The 12947-nt window shown below is 33.8% G+C and overlaps 13 non-coding genes across 13 annotated transcripts; all 13 read right to left on the reverse strand.

Annotated features, from left to right (window-relative positions):
* Positions 1-246: 246 nt before the first annotated feature.
* Positions 247-319, reverse strand: TRNAK-UUU (transfer RNA lysine (anticodon UUU)). Its single transcript has one exon. It is a non-coding gene; the product is annotated as a tRNA-Lys (tRNA).
* Positions 320-1095: 776 nt separating this feature from the next.
* On the reverse strand, positions 1096-1168 carry TRNAK-UUU (transfer RNA lysine (anticodon UUU)). Its single transcript has one exon. It is a non-coding gene; the product is annotated as a tRNA-Lys (tRNA).
* Positions 1169-1944: 776 nt separating this feature from the next.
* On the reverse strand, positions 1945-2017 carry TRNAK-UUU (transfer RNA lysine (anticodon UUU)). The gene has a single exon. It is a non-coding gene; the product is annotated as a tRNA-Lys (tRNA).
* Positions 2018-2793: 776 nt separating this feature from the next.
* Positions 2794-2866, reverse strand: TRNAK-UUU (transfer RNA lysine (anticodon UUU)). The gene has a single exon. It is a non-coding gene; the product is annotated as a tRNA-Lys (tRNA).
* Positions 2867-3642: 776 nt separating this feature from the next.
* On the reverse strand, positions 3643-3715 carry TRNAK-UUU (transfer RNA lysine (anticodon UUU)). Its single transcript has one exon. It is a non-coding gene; the product is annotated as a tRNA-Lys (tRNA).
* A 1626-nt stretch (positions 3716-5341) lies between these two features.
* On the reverse strand, positions 5342-5414 carry TRNAK-UUU (transfer RNA lysine (anticodon UUU)). The gene has a single exon. It is a non-coding gene; the product is annotated as a tRNA-Lys (tRNA).
* Positions 5415-6190: 776 nt separating this feature from the next.
* Positions 6191-6263, reverse strand: TRNAK-UUU (transfer RNA lysine (anticodon UUU)). The gene has a single exon. It is a non-coding gene; the product is annotated as a tRNA-Lys (tRNA).
* Positions 6264-7039: 776 nt separating this feature from the next.
* On the reverse strand, positions 7040-7112 carry TRNAK-UUU (transfer RNA lysine (anticodon UUU)). Its single transcript has one exon. It is a non-coding gene; the product is annotated as a tRNA-Lys (tRNA).
* A 776-nt stretch (positions 7113-7888) lies between these two features.
* On the reverse strand, positions 7889-7961 carry TRNAK-UUU (transfer RNA lysine (anticodon UUU)). Its single transcript has one exon. It is a non-coding gene; the product is annotated as a tRNA-Lys (tRNA).
* A 776-nt stretch (positions 7962-8737) lies between these two features.
* Positions 8738-8810, reverse strand: TRNAK-UUU (transfer RNA lysine (anticodon UUU)). The gene has a single exon. It is a non-coding gene; the product is annotated as a tRNA-Lys (tRNA).
* Positions 8811-10436: 1626 nt separating this feature from the next.
* TRNAK-UUU (transfer RNA lysine (anticodon UUU)) lies at positions 10437-10509 on the reverse strand. Its single transcript has one exon. It is a non-coding gene; the product is annotated as a tRNA-Lys (tRNA).
* A 776-nt stretch (positions 10510-11285) lies between these two features.
* TRNAK-UUU (transfer RNA lysine (anticodon UUU)) lies at positions 11286-11358 on the reverse strand. Its single transcript has one exon. It is a non-coding gene; the product is annotated as a tRNA-Lys (tRNA).
* A 776-nt stretch (positions 11359-12134) lies between these two features.
* Positions 12135-12207, reverse strand: TRNAK-UUU (transfer RNA lysine (anticodon UUU)). The gene has a single exon. It is a non-coding gene; the product is annotated as a tRNA-Lys (tRNA).
* Between the last annotated feature and the right edge of the window lie 740 nt (positions 12208-12947).

Here is a 12947-nt window from a genome sequence, read left to right on the forward strand (position 1 = left end):
CGCTGTTATAATGTATATGCTTTTAAAGTCTACTTTCAGAAGAAGAGAAAAGTGTAATTTCATCTTGTCTTAATGAAATTCTCTCTGCTGCTAAAGTTTGAGGCGGCAAGACATCATTAGATCATACTTAATTCTATCCTTAAGACATAAAGTTACATCATTAACCCAATAATTTTTTTAGAGTATGAAATCTACGTAATGTTCAAATCATAAATAAGTGAAACGTCTTGATTTCTAAAAGACACACGCCTGAACAGGGACTTGAACCCTGGACCCTCAGATTAAAAGACTGATGCTCTACCGACTGAGCTATCCAGGCTCTCCAAAACCAAAAAGTGTGCGGGAAAATCGGCGTTTCTCTCCTTCTCATATATATTCTGACCTGGAGTGCTTTGTTATGTGGTTTCAAGGGTTACTTAGACAAGAAAAGTATAAAGTTATTTTGACTTGATAAAATCAGCTACGGTGCTAAAGTTTAAATAGTCAAGACATTGTTAGATCATACATTTTTCTTTTTTAAGGCATAAAGTTTAAATTTTGTTCTGACATCCAGGAAATCTTAAAAGCATGGACTAGTTCTTAGTTTCAAAGAGAGTTTCAGTCATGGATAAGTGATAGGTTGTTTTTCAAAAGACTTACACCTGAACAGGTACCCTCAGATCGAAAGTGTGATGCTCTATCAACTATTTACCTTAGTTTTAAAGAGAGTTTCAGTCATAGATAAGTGATAGATTGTTTTTTCAAAAGACTCATGTGATACTCTACCCACTAAACTATCCAGGCTCTATAAAACACAAAAATATGCAAGAAAATCGATGGTGTTATCATCATTTATATTTTGAGCTATAGCACTGTTATAATGTATATGCTTTTAAAGTCTACTTTCAGAAGAAGAGAAAAGTGTAATTTCATCTTGTCTTAATGAAATTCTCTAGGCTGCTAAAGTTTGAGGCGGCAAGACATCATTAAATCATACTTAATTCTATCCTTAAGACATAAAGTTACATCATTAATCCAATAATTTTTTTAGAGTATGAAATCTACGTAATGTTCAAATCATAAATAAGTGAAACTTCTTGATTTCTAAAAGACACACGCCTGAACAGGGACTTGAACCCTGGACCCTCAGATTAAAAGTCTGATGCTCTACCGACTGAGCTATCCAGGCTCTCCAAAACCAAAACGTGTGCGGGAAAATCGGCGTTTCTCTCCTTCTCATATATATTCTGACCTGGAGTGCTTTGTTATGTGGTTTCAAGGGTTACTTAGACAAGAAAAGTATAAAGTTATTTTGACTTGATAAAATCAGCTACGGTGCTAAAGTTTAAACAGTCAAGACATTGTTAGATCATACATTTTTCTTTTTTAAGGCATAAAGTTTAAATTTTGTTCTGACATCCAGGAAATCTTAAAAGCATGGACTAGTTCTTAGTTTCAAAGAGAGTTTCAGTCATGGATAAGTGATAGGTTGTTTTTCAAAAGACTTACACCTGAACAGGTACCCTCAGATCGAAAGTGTGATGCTCTATCAACTATTTACCTTAGTTTTAAAGAGAGTTTCAGTCATAGATAAGTGATAGATTGTTTTTTCAAAAGACTCATGTGATACTCTACCCACTAAACTATCCAGGCTCTATAAAACACAAAAATATGCAAGAAAATCGATGGTGTTATCATCATTTATATTTTGAGCTATAGCACTGTTATAATGTATATGCTTTTAAAGTCTACTTTCAGAAGAAGAGAAAAGTGTAATTTCATCTTGTCTTAATGAAATTCTCTAGGCTGCTAAAGTTTGAGGCGGCAAGACATCATTAAATCATACTTAATTCTATCCTTAAGACATAAAGTTACATCATTAATCCAATAATTTTTTTAGAGTATGAAATCTACGTAATGTTCAAATCATAAATAAGTGAAACTTCTTGATTTCTAAAAGACACACGCCTGAACAGGGACTTGAAACCTGGACCCTCAGATTAAAAGTCTGATGCTCTACCGACTGAGCTATCCAGGCTCTCCAAAACCAAAACGTGTGCGGGAAAATCGGCGTTTCTCTCCTTCTCATATATATTCTGACCTGGAGTGCTTTGTTATGTGGTTTCAAGGGTTACTTAGACAAGAAAAGTATAAAGTTATTTTGACTTGATAAAATCAGCTACGGTGCTAAAGTTTAAACAGTCAAGACATTGTTAGATCATACATTTTTCTTTTTTAAGGCATAAAGTTTAAATTTTGTTCTGACATCCAGGAAATCTTAAAAGCATGGACTAGTTCTTAGTTTCAAAGAGAGTTTCAGTCATGGATAAGTGATAGGTTGTTTTTCAAAAGACTTACACCTGAACAGGTACCCTCAGATCGAAAGTGTGATGCTCTATCAACTATTTACCTTAGTTTCAAAGAGAGTTTCAGTCATAGATAAGTGATAGATTGTTTTTTCAAAAGACTCATGTGATACTCTACCCACTAAACTATTCAGGCTCTATAAAACACAAAAATATGCAAGAAAATCGATGGTGTTATCATCATTTATATTTCGAGCTATAGCGCTGTTATAATGTATATGCTTTTAAAGTCTACTTTCAGAAGAAGAGAAAAGTGTAATTTCATCTTGTCTTAATGAAATTCTCTCTGCTGCTAAAGTTTGAGGCGGCAAGACATCATTAGATCATACTTAATTCTATCCTTAAGACATAAAGTTACATCATTAACCCAATAATTTTTTTAGAGTATGAAATCTACGTAATGTTCAAATCATAAATAAGTGAAACGTCTTGATTTCTAAAAGACACACGCCTGAACAGGGACTTGAACCCTGGACCCTCAGATTAAAAGTCTGATGCTCTACCGACTGAGCTATCCAGGCTCTCCAAAACCAAAAAGTGTGCGGGAAAATCGGCGTTTCTCTCCTTCTCATATATATTCTGACCTGGAGTGCTTTGTTATGTGGTTTCAAGGGTTACTTAGACAAGAAAAGTATAAAGTTATTTTGACTTGATAAAATCAGCTACGGTGCTAAAGTTTAAACAGTCAAGACATTGTTAGATCATACATTTTTCTTTTTTAAGGCATAAAGTTTAAATTTTGTTCTGACATCCAGGAAATCTTAAAAGCATGGACTAGTTCTTAGTTTCAAAGAGAGTTTCAGTCATGGATAAGTGATAGGTTGTTTTTCAAAAGACTTACACCTGAACAGGTACCCTCAGATCGAAAGTGTGATGCTCTATCAACTATTTACCTTAGTTTTAAAGAGAGTTTCAGTCATAGATAAGTGATAGATTGTTTTTTCAAAAGACTCATGTGATACTCTACCCACTAAACTATCCAGGCTCTATAAAACACAAAAATATGCAAGAAAATCGATGGTGTTATCATCATTTATATTTTGAGCTATAGCACTGTTATAATGTATATGCTTTTAAAGTCTACTTTCAGAAGAAGAGAAAAGTGTAATTTCATCTTGTCTTAATGAAATTCTCTAGGCTGCTAAAGTTTGAGGCGGCAAGACATCATTAAATCATACTTAATTCTATCCTTAAGACATAAAGTTACATCATTAATCCAATAATTTTTTTAGAGTATGAAATCTACGTAATGTTCAAATCATAAATAAGTGAAACTTCTTGATTTCTAAAAGACACACGCCTGAACAGGGACTTGAACCCTGGACCTTCAGATTAAAAGTCTGATGCTCTACCGACTGAGCTATCCAGGCTCTCCAAAACCAAAAACGTGTGCGGGAAAATCGGCGTTTCTCTCCTTCTCATATATATTCTGACCTGGAGTGCTTTGTTATGTGGTTTCAAGGGTTACTTAGACAAGAAAAGTATAAAGTTATTTTGACTTGATAAAATCAGCTACGGTGCTAAAGTTTAAACAGTCAAGACATTGTTAGATCATACATTTTTCTTTTTTAAGGCATAAAGTTTAAATTTTGTTCTGACATCCAGGAAATCTTAAAAGCATGGACTAGTTCTTAGTTTCAAAGAGAGTTTCAGTCATGGATAAGTGATAGGTTGTTTTTCAAAAGACTTACACCTGAACAGGTACCCTCAGATCGAAAGTGTGATGCTCTATCAACTATTTACCTTAGTTTCAAAGAGAGTTTCAGTCATAGATAAGTGATAGATTGTTTTTTCAAAAGACTCATGTGATACTCTACCCACTAAACTATCCAGGCTCTATAAAACACAAAAATATGCAAGAAAATCGATGGTGTTATCATCATTTATATTTTGAGCTATAGCGCTGTTATAATGTATATGCTTTTAAAGTCTACTTTCAGAAGAAGAGAAAAGTGTAATTTCATCTTGTCTTAATGAAATTCTCTCTGCTGCTAAAGTTTGAGGCGGCAAGACATCATTAGATCATACTTAATTCTATCCTTAAGACATAAAGTTACATCATTAATCCAATAATTTTTTTAGAGTATGAAATCTACGTAATGTTCAAATCATAAATAAGTGAAACGTCTTGATTTCTAAAAGACACACGCCTGAACAGGGACTTGAACGCTGGACCCTCAGATTAAAAGTCTGATGCTCTACCGACTGAGCTATCCAGGCTCTCCAAAACCAAAACGTGTGCGGGAAAATCGGCGTTTCTCTCCTTCTCATATATATTCTGACCTGGAGTGCTTTGTTATGTGGTTTCAAGGGTTACTTAGACAAGAAAAGTATAAAGTTATTTTGACTTGATAAAATCAGCTACGGTGCTAAAGTTTAAACAGTCAAGACATTGTTAGATCATACATTTTTCTTTTTTAAGGCATAAAGTTTAAATTTTGTTCTGACATCCAGGAAATCTTAAAAGCATGGACTAGTTCTTAGTTTCAAAGAGAGTTTCAGTCATGGATAAGTGATAGGTTGTTTTTCAAAAGACTTACACCTGAACAGGTACCCTCAGATCGAAAGTGTGATGCTCTATCAACTATTTACCTTAGTTTTAAAGAGAGTTTCAGTCATAGATAAGTGATAGATTGTTTTTTCAAAAGACTCATGTGATACTCTACCCACTAAACTATCCAGGCTCTATAAAACACAAAAATATGCAAGAAAATCGATGGTGTTATCATCATTTATATTTTGAGCTATAGCACTGTTATAATGTATATGCTTTTAAAGTCTACTTTCAGAAGAAGAGAAAAGTGTAATTTCATCTTGTCTTAATGAAATTCTCTAGGCTGCTAAAGTTTGAGGCGGCAAGACATCATTAAATCATACTTAATTCTATCCTTAAGACATAAAGTTACATCATTAATCCAATAATTTTTTTAGAGTATGAAATCTACGTAATGTTCAAATCATAAATAAGTGAAACTTCTTGATTTCTAAAAGACACACGCCTGAACAGGGACTTGAAACCTGGACCCTCAGATTAAAAGTCTGATGCTCTACCGACTGAGCTATCCAGGCTCTCCAAAACCAAAACGTGTGCGGGAAAATCGGCGTTTCTCTCCTTCTCATATATATTCTGACCTGGAGTGCTTTGTTATGTGGTTTCAAGGGTTACTTAGACAAGAAAAGTATAAAGTTATTTTGACTTGATAAAATCAGCTACGGTGCTAAAGTTTAAACAGTCAAGACATTGTTAGATCATACATTTTTCTTTTTTAAGGCATAAAGTTTAAATTTTGTTCTGACATCCAGGAAATCTTAAAAGCATGGACTAGTTCTTAGTTTCAAAGAGAGTTTCAGTCATGGATAAGTGATAGGTTGTTTTTCAAAAGACTTACACCTGAACAGGTACCCTCAGATCGAAAGTGTGATGCTCTATCAACTATTTACCTTAGTTTCAAAGAGAGTTTCAGTCATAGATAAGTGATAGATTGTTTTTTCAAAAGACTCATGTGATACTCTACCCACTAAACTATCCAGGCTCTATAAAACACAAAAATATGCAAGAAAATCGATGGTGTTATCATCATTTATATTTTGAGCTATAGCACTGTTATAATGTATATGCTTTTAAAGTCTACTTTCAGAAGAAGAGAAAAGTGTAATTTCATCTTGTCTTAATGAAATTCTCTAGGCTGCTAAAGTTTGAGGCGGCAAGACATCATTAGATCATACTTAATTCTATCCTTAAGACATAAAGTTACATCATTAATCCAATAATTTTTTTAGAGTATGAAATCTACGTAATGTTCAAATCATAAATAAGTGAAACGTCTTGATTTCTAAAAGACACGCGCCTGAACAGGGACTTGAACCCTGGACCCTCAGATTAAAAGTCTGATGCTCTACCGACTGAGCTATCCAGGCTTTCCAAAACCAAAACGTGTGCGGGAAAATCGGCGTTTCTCTCCTTCTCATATATATTCTGACCTGGAGTGCTTTGTTATGTGGTTTCAAGGGTTACTTAGACAAGAAAAGTATAAAGTTATTTTGACTTGATAAAATCAGCTACGGTGCTAAAGTTTAAACAGTCAAGACATTGTTAGATCATACATTTTTCTTTTTTAAGGCATAAAGTTTAAATTTTGTTCTGACATCCAGGAAATCTTAAAAGCATGGACTAGTTCTTAGTTTCAAAGAGAGTTTCAGTCATGGATAAGTGATAGGTTGTTTTTCAAAAGACTTACACCTGAACAGGTACCCTCAGATCGAAAGTGTGATGCTCTATCAACTATTTACCTTAGTTTTAAAGAGAGTTTCAGTCATAGATAAGTGATAGATTGTTTTTTCAAAAGACTCATGTGATACTCTACCCACTAAACTATCCAGGCTCTATAAAACACAAAAATATGCAAGAAAATCGATGGTGTTATCATCATTTATATTTTGAGCTATAGCACTGTTATAATGTATATGCTTTTAAAGTCTACTTTCAGAAGAAGAGAAAAGTGTAATTTCATCTTGTCTTAATGAAATTCTCTAGGCTGCTAAAGTTTGAGGCGGCAAGACATCATTAAATCATACTTAATTCTATCCTTAAGACATAAAGTTACATCATTAATCCAATAATTTTTTTAGAGTATGAAATCTACGTAATGTTCAAATCATAAATAAGTGAAACTTCTTGATTTCTAAAAGACACACGCCTGAACAGGGACTTGAAACCTGGACCCTCAGATTAAAAGTCTGATGCTCTACCGACTGAGCTATCCAGGCTCTCCAAAACCAAAACGTGTGCGGGAAAATCGGCGTTTCTCTCCTTCTCATATATATTCTGACCTGGAGTGCTTTGTTATGTGGTTTCAAGGGTTACTTAGACAAGAAAAGTATAAAGTTATTTTGACTTGATAAAATCAGCTACGGTGCTAAAGTTTAAACAGTCAAGACATTGTTAGATCATACATTTTTCTTTTTTAAGGCATAAAGTTTAAATTTTGTTCTGACATCCAGGAAATCTTAAAAGCATGGACTAGTTCTTAGTTTCAAAGAGAGTTTCAGTCATGGATAAGTGATAGGTTGTTTTTCAAAAGACTTACACCTGAACAGGTACCCTCAGATCGAAAGTGTGATGCTCTATCAACTATTTACCTTAGTTTCAAAGAGAGTTTCAGTCATAGATAAGTGATAGATTGTTTTTTCAAAAGACTCATGTGATACTCTACCCACTAAACTATTCAGGCTCTATAAAACACAAAAATATGCAAGAAAATCGATGGTGTTATCATCATTTATATTTCGAGCTATAGCGCTGTTATAATGTATATGCTTTTAAAGTCTACTTTCAGAAGAAGAGAAAAGTGTAATTTCATCTTGTCTTAATGAAATTCTCTCTGCTGCTAAAGTTTGAGGCGGCAAGACATCATTAGATCATACTTAATTCTATCCTTAAGACATAAAGTTACATCATTAACCCAATAATTTTTTTAGAGTATGAAATCTACGTAATGTTCAAATCATAAATAAGTGAAACGTCTTGATTTCTAAAAGACACACGCCTGAACAGGGACTTGAACCCTGGACCCTCAGATTAAAAGTCTGATGCTCTACCGACTGAGCTATCCAGGCTCTCCAAAACCAAAAAGTGTGCGGGAAAATCGGCGTTTCTCTCCTTCTCATATATATTCTGACCTGGAGTGCTTTGTTATGTGGTTTCAAGGGTTACTTAGACAAGAAAAGTATAAAGTTATTTTGACTTGATAAAATCAGCTACGGTGCTAAAGTTTAAACAGTCAAGACATTGTTAGATCATACATTTTTCTTTTTTAAGGCATAAAGTTTAAATTTTGTTCTGACATCCAGGAAATCTTAAAAGCATGGACTAGTTCTTAGTTTCAAAGAGAGTTTCAGTCATGGATAAGTGATAGGTTGTTTTTCAAAAGACTTACACCTGAACAGGTACCCTCAGATCGAAAGTGTGATGCTCTATCAACTATTTACCTTAGTTTTAAAGAGAGTTTCAGTCATAGATAAGTGATAGATTGTTTTTTCAAAAGACTCATGTGATACTCTACCCACTAAACTATCCAGGCTCTATAAAACACAAAAATATGCAAGAAAATCGATGGTGTTATCATCATTTATATTTTGAGCTATAGCACTGTTATAATGTATATGCTTTTAAAGTCTACTTTCAGAAGAAGAGAAAAGTGTAATTTCATCTTGTCTTAATGAAATTCTCTAGGCTGCTAAAGTTTGAGGCGGCAAGACATCATTAAATCATACTTAATTCTATCCTTAAGACATAAAGTTACATCATTAATCCAATAATTTTTTTAGAGTATGAAATCTACGTAATGTTCAAATCATAAATAAGTGAAACTTCTTGATTTCTAAAAGACACACGCCTGAACAGGGACTTGAACCCTGGACCTTCAGATTAAAAGTCTGATGCTCTACCGACTGAGCTATCCAGGCTCTCCAAAACCAAAAACGTGTGCGGGAAAATCGGCGTTTCTCTCCTTCTCATATATATTCTGACCTGGAGTGCTTTGTTATGTGGTTTCAAGGGTTACTTAGACAAGAAAAGTATAAAGTTATTTTGACTTGATAAAATCAGCTACGGTGCTAAAGTTTAAACAGTCAAGACATTGTTAGATCATACATTTTTCTTTTTTAAGGCATAAAGTTTAAATTTTGTTCTGACATCCAGGAAATCTTAAAAGCATGGACTAGTTCTTAGTTTCAAAGAGAGTTTCAGTCATGGATAAGTGATAGGTTGTTTTTCAAAAGACTTACACCTGAACAGGTACCCTCAGATCGAAAGTGTGATGCTCTATCAACTATTTACCTTAGTTTCAAAGAGAGTTTCAGTCATAGATAAGTGATAGATTGTTTTTTCAAAAGACTCATGTGATACTCTACCCACTAAACTATCCAGGCTCTATAAAACACAAAAATATGCAAGAAAATCGATGGTGTTATCATCATTTATATTTTGAGCTATAGCGCTGTTATAATGTATATGCTTTTAAAGTCTACTTTCAGAAGAAGAGAAAAGTGTAATTTCATCTTGTCTTAATGAAATTCTCTCTGCTGCTAAAGTTTGAGGCGGCAAGACATCATTAGATCATACTTAATTCTATCCTTAAGACATAAAGTTACATCATTAATCCAATAATTTTTTTAGAGTATGAAATCTACGTAATGTTCAAATCATAAATAAGTGAAACGTCTTGATTTCTAAAAGACACACGCCTGAACAGGGACTTGAACGCTGGACCCTCAGATTAAAAGTCTGATGCTCTACCGACTGAGCTATCCAGGCTCTCCAAAACCAAAACGTGTGCGGGAAAATCGGCGTTTCTCTCCTTCTCATATATATTCTGACCTGGAGTGCTTTGTTATGTGGTTTCAAGGGTTACTTAGACAAGAAAAGTATAAAGTTATTTTGACTTGATAAAATCAGCTACGGTGCTAAAGTTTAAACAGTCAAGACATTGTTAGATCATACATTTTTCTTTTTTAAGGCATAAAGTTTAAATTTTGTTCTGACATCCAGGAAATCTTAAAAGCATGGACTAGTTCTTAGTTTCAAAGAGAGTTTCAGTCATGGATAAGTGATAGGTTGTTTTTCAAAAGACTTACCCCTGAACAGGTACCCTCAGATCGAAAGTGTGATGCTCTATCAACTATTTACCTTAGTTTTAAAGAGAGTTTCAGTCATAGATAAGTGATAGATTGTTTTTTCAAAAGACTCATGTGATACTCTACCCACTAAACTATCCAGGCTCTATAAAACACAAAAATATGCAAGAAAATCGATGGTGTTATCATCATTTATATTTTGAGCTATAGCACTGTTATAATGTATATGCTTTTAAAGTCTACTTTCAGAAGAAGAGAAAAGTGTAATTTCATCTTGTCTTAATGAAATTCTCTAGGCTGCTGAAGTTTGAGGCGGCAAGACATCATTAAATCATACTTAATTCTATCCTTAAGACATAAAGTTACATCATTAATCCAATAATTTTTTTAGAGTATGAAATCTACGTAATGTTCAAATCATAAATAAGTGAAACTTCTTGATTTCTAAAAGACACACGCCTGAACAGGGACTTGAAACCTGGACCCTCAGATTAAAAGTCTGATGCTCTACCGACTGAGCTATCCAGGCTCTCCAAAACCAAAACGTGTGCGGGAAAATCGGCGTTTCTCTCCTTCTCATATATATTCTGACCTGGAGTGCTTTGTTATGTGGTTTCAAGGGTTACTTAGACAAGAAAAGTATAAAGTTATTTTGACTTGATAAAATCAGCTACGGTGCTAAAGTTTAAACAGTCAAGACATTGTTAGATCATACATTTTTCTTTTTTAAGGCATAAAGTTTAAATTTTGTTCTGACATCCAGGAAATCTTAAAAGCATGGACTAGTTCTTAGTTTCAAAGAGAGTTTCAGTCATGGATAAGTGATAGGTTGTTTTTCAAAAGACTTACACCTGAACAGGTACCCTCAGATCGAAAGTGTGATGCTCTATCAACTATTTACCTTAGTTTCAAAGAGAGTTTCAGTCATAGATAAGTGATAGATTGTTTTTTCAAAAGACTCATGTGATACTCTACCCACTAAACTATCCAGGCTCTATAAAACACAAAAATATGCAAGAAAATCGATGGTGTTATCATCATTTATATTTTGAGCTATAGCACTGTTATAATGTATATGCTTTTAAAGTCTACTTTCAGAAGAAGAGAAAAGTGTAATTTCATCTTGTCTTAATGAAATTCTCTAGGCTGCTAAAGTTTGAGGCGGCAAGACATCATTAGATCATACTTAATTCTATCCTTAAGACATAAAGTTACATCATTAATCCAATAATTTTTTTAGAGTATGAAATCTACGTAATGTTCAAATCATAAATAAGTGAAACGTCTTGATTTCTAAAAGACACGCGCCTGAACAGGGACTTGAACCCTGGACCCTCAGATTAAAAGTCTGATGCTCTACCGACTGAGCTATCCAGGCTTTCCAAAACCAAAACGTGTGCGGGAAAATCGGCGTTTCTCTCCTTCTCATATATATTCTGACCTGGAGTGCTTTGTTATGTGGTTTCAAGGGTTACTTAGACAAGAAAAGTATAAAGTTATTTTGACTTGATAAAATCAGCTACGGTGCTAAAGTTTAAACAGTCAAGACATTGTTAGATCATACATTTTTCTTTTTTAAGGCATAAAGTTTAAATTTTGTTCTGACATCCAGGAAATCTTAAAAGCATGGACTAGTTCTTAGTTTCAAAGAGAGTTTCAGTCATGGATAAGTGATAGGTTGTTTTTCAAAAGACTTACACCTGAACAGGTACCCTCAGATCGAAAGTGTGATGCTCTATCAACTATTTACCTTAGTTTTAAAGAGAGTTTCAGTCATAGATAAGTGATAGATTGTTTTTTCAAAAGACTCATGTGATACTCTACCCACTAAACTATCCAGGCTCTATAAAACACAAAAATATGCAAGAAAATCGATGGTGTTATCATCATTTATATTTTGAGCTATAGCACTGTTATAATGTATATGCTTTTAAAGTCTACTTTCAGAAGAAGAGAAAAGTGTAATTTCATCTTGTCTTAATGAAATTCTCTAGGCTGCTAAAGTTTGAGGCGGCAAGACATCATTAAATCATACTTAATTCTATCCTTAAGACATAAAGTTACATCATTAATCCAATAATTTTTTTAGAGTATGAAATCTACGTAATGTTCAAATCATAAATAAGTGAAACTTCTTGATTTCTAAAAGACACACGCCTGAACAGGGACTTGAAACCTGGACCCTCAGATTAAAAGTCTGATGCTCTACCGACTGAGCTATCCAGGCTCTCCAAAACCAAAACGTGTGCGGGAAAATCGGCGTTTCTCTCCTTCTCATATATATTCTGACCTGGAGTGCTTTGTTATGTGGTTTCAAGGGTTACTTAGACAAGAAAAGTATAAAGTTATTTTGACTTGATAAAATCAGCTACGGTGCTAAAGTTTAAACAGTCAAGACATTGTTAGATCATACATTTTTCTTTTTTAAGGCATAAAGTTTAAATTTTGTTCTGACATCCAGGAAATCTTAAAAGCATGGACTAGTTCTTAGTTTCAAAGAGAGTTTCAGTCATGGATAAGTGATAGGTTGTTTTTCAAAAGACTTACACCTGAACAGGTACCCTCAGATCGAAAGTGTGATGCTCTATCAACTATTTACCTTAGTTTTAAAGAGAGTTTCAGTCATAGATAAGTGATAGATTGTTTTTTCAAAAGACTCATGTGATACTCTACCCACTAAACTATCCAGGCTCTATAAAACACAAAAATATGCAAGAAAATCGATGGTGTTATCATCATTTATATTTTGAGCTATAGCACTGTTATAATGTATATGCTTTTAAAGTCTACTTTCAGAAGAAGAGAAAAGTGTAATTTCATCTTGTCTTAATGAAATTCTCTAGGCTGCTGAAGTTTGAGGCGGCAAGACATCATTAAATCATACTTAATTCTATCCTTAAGACATAAAGTTACATCATTAATCCAATAATTTTTTTAGAGTATGAAATCTACGTAATGTTCAAATCA

Source organism: Rhinoderma darwinii, chromosome 1 (genome assembly GCF_050947455.1).
Source record: "Rhinoderma darwinii isolate aRhiDar2 chromosome 1, aRhiDar2.hap1, whole genome shotgun sequence".
NCBI lineage: Eukaryota > Metazoa > Chordata > Amphibia > Anura > Rhinodermatidae > Rhinoderma > Rhinoderma darwinii.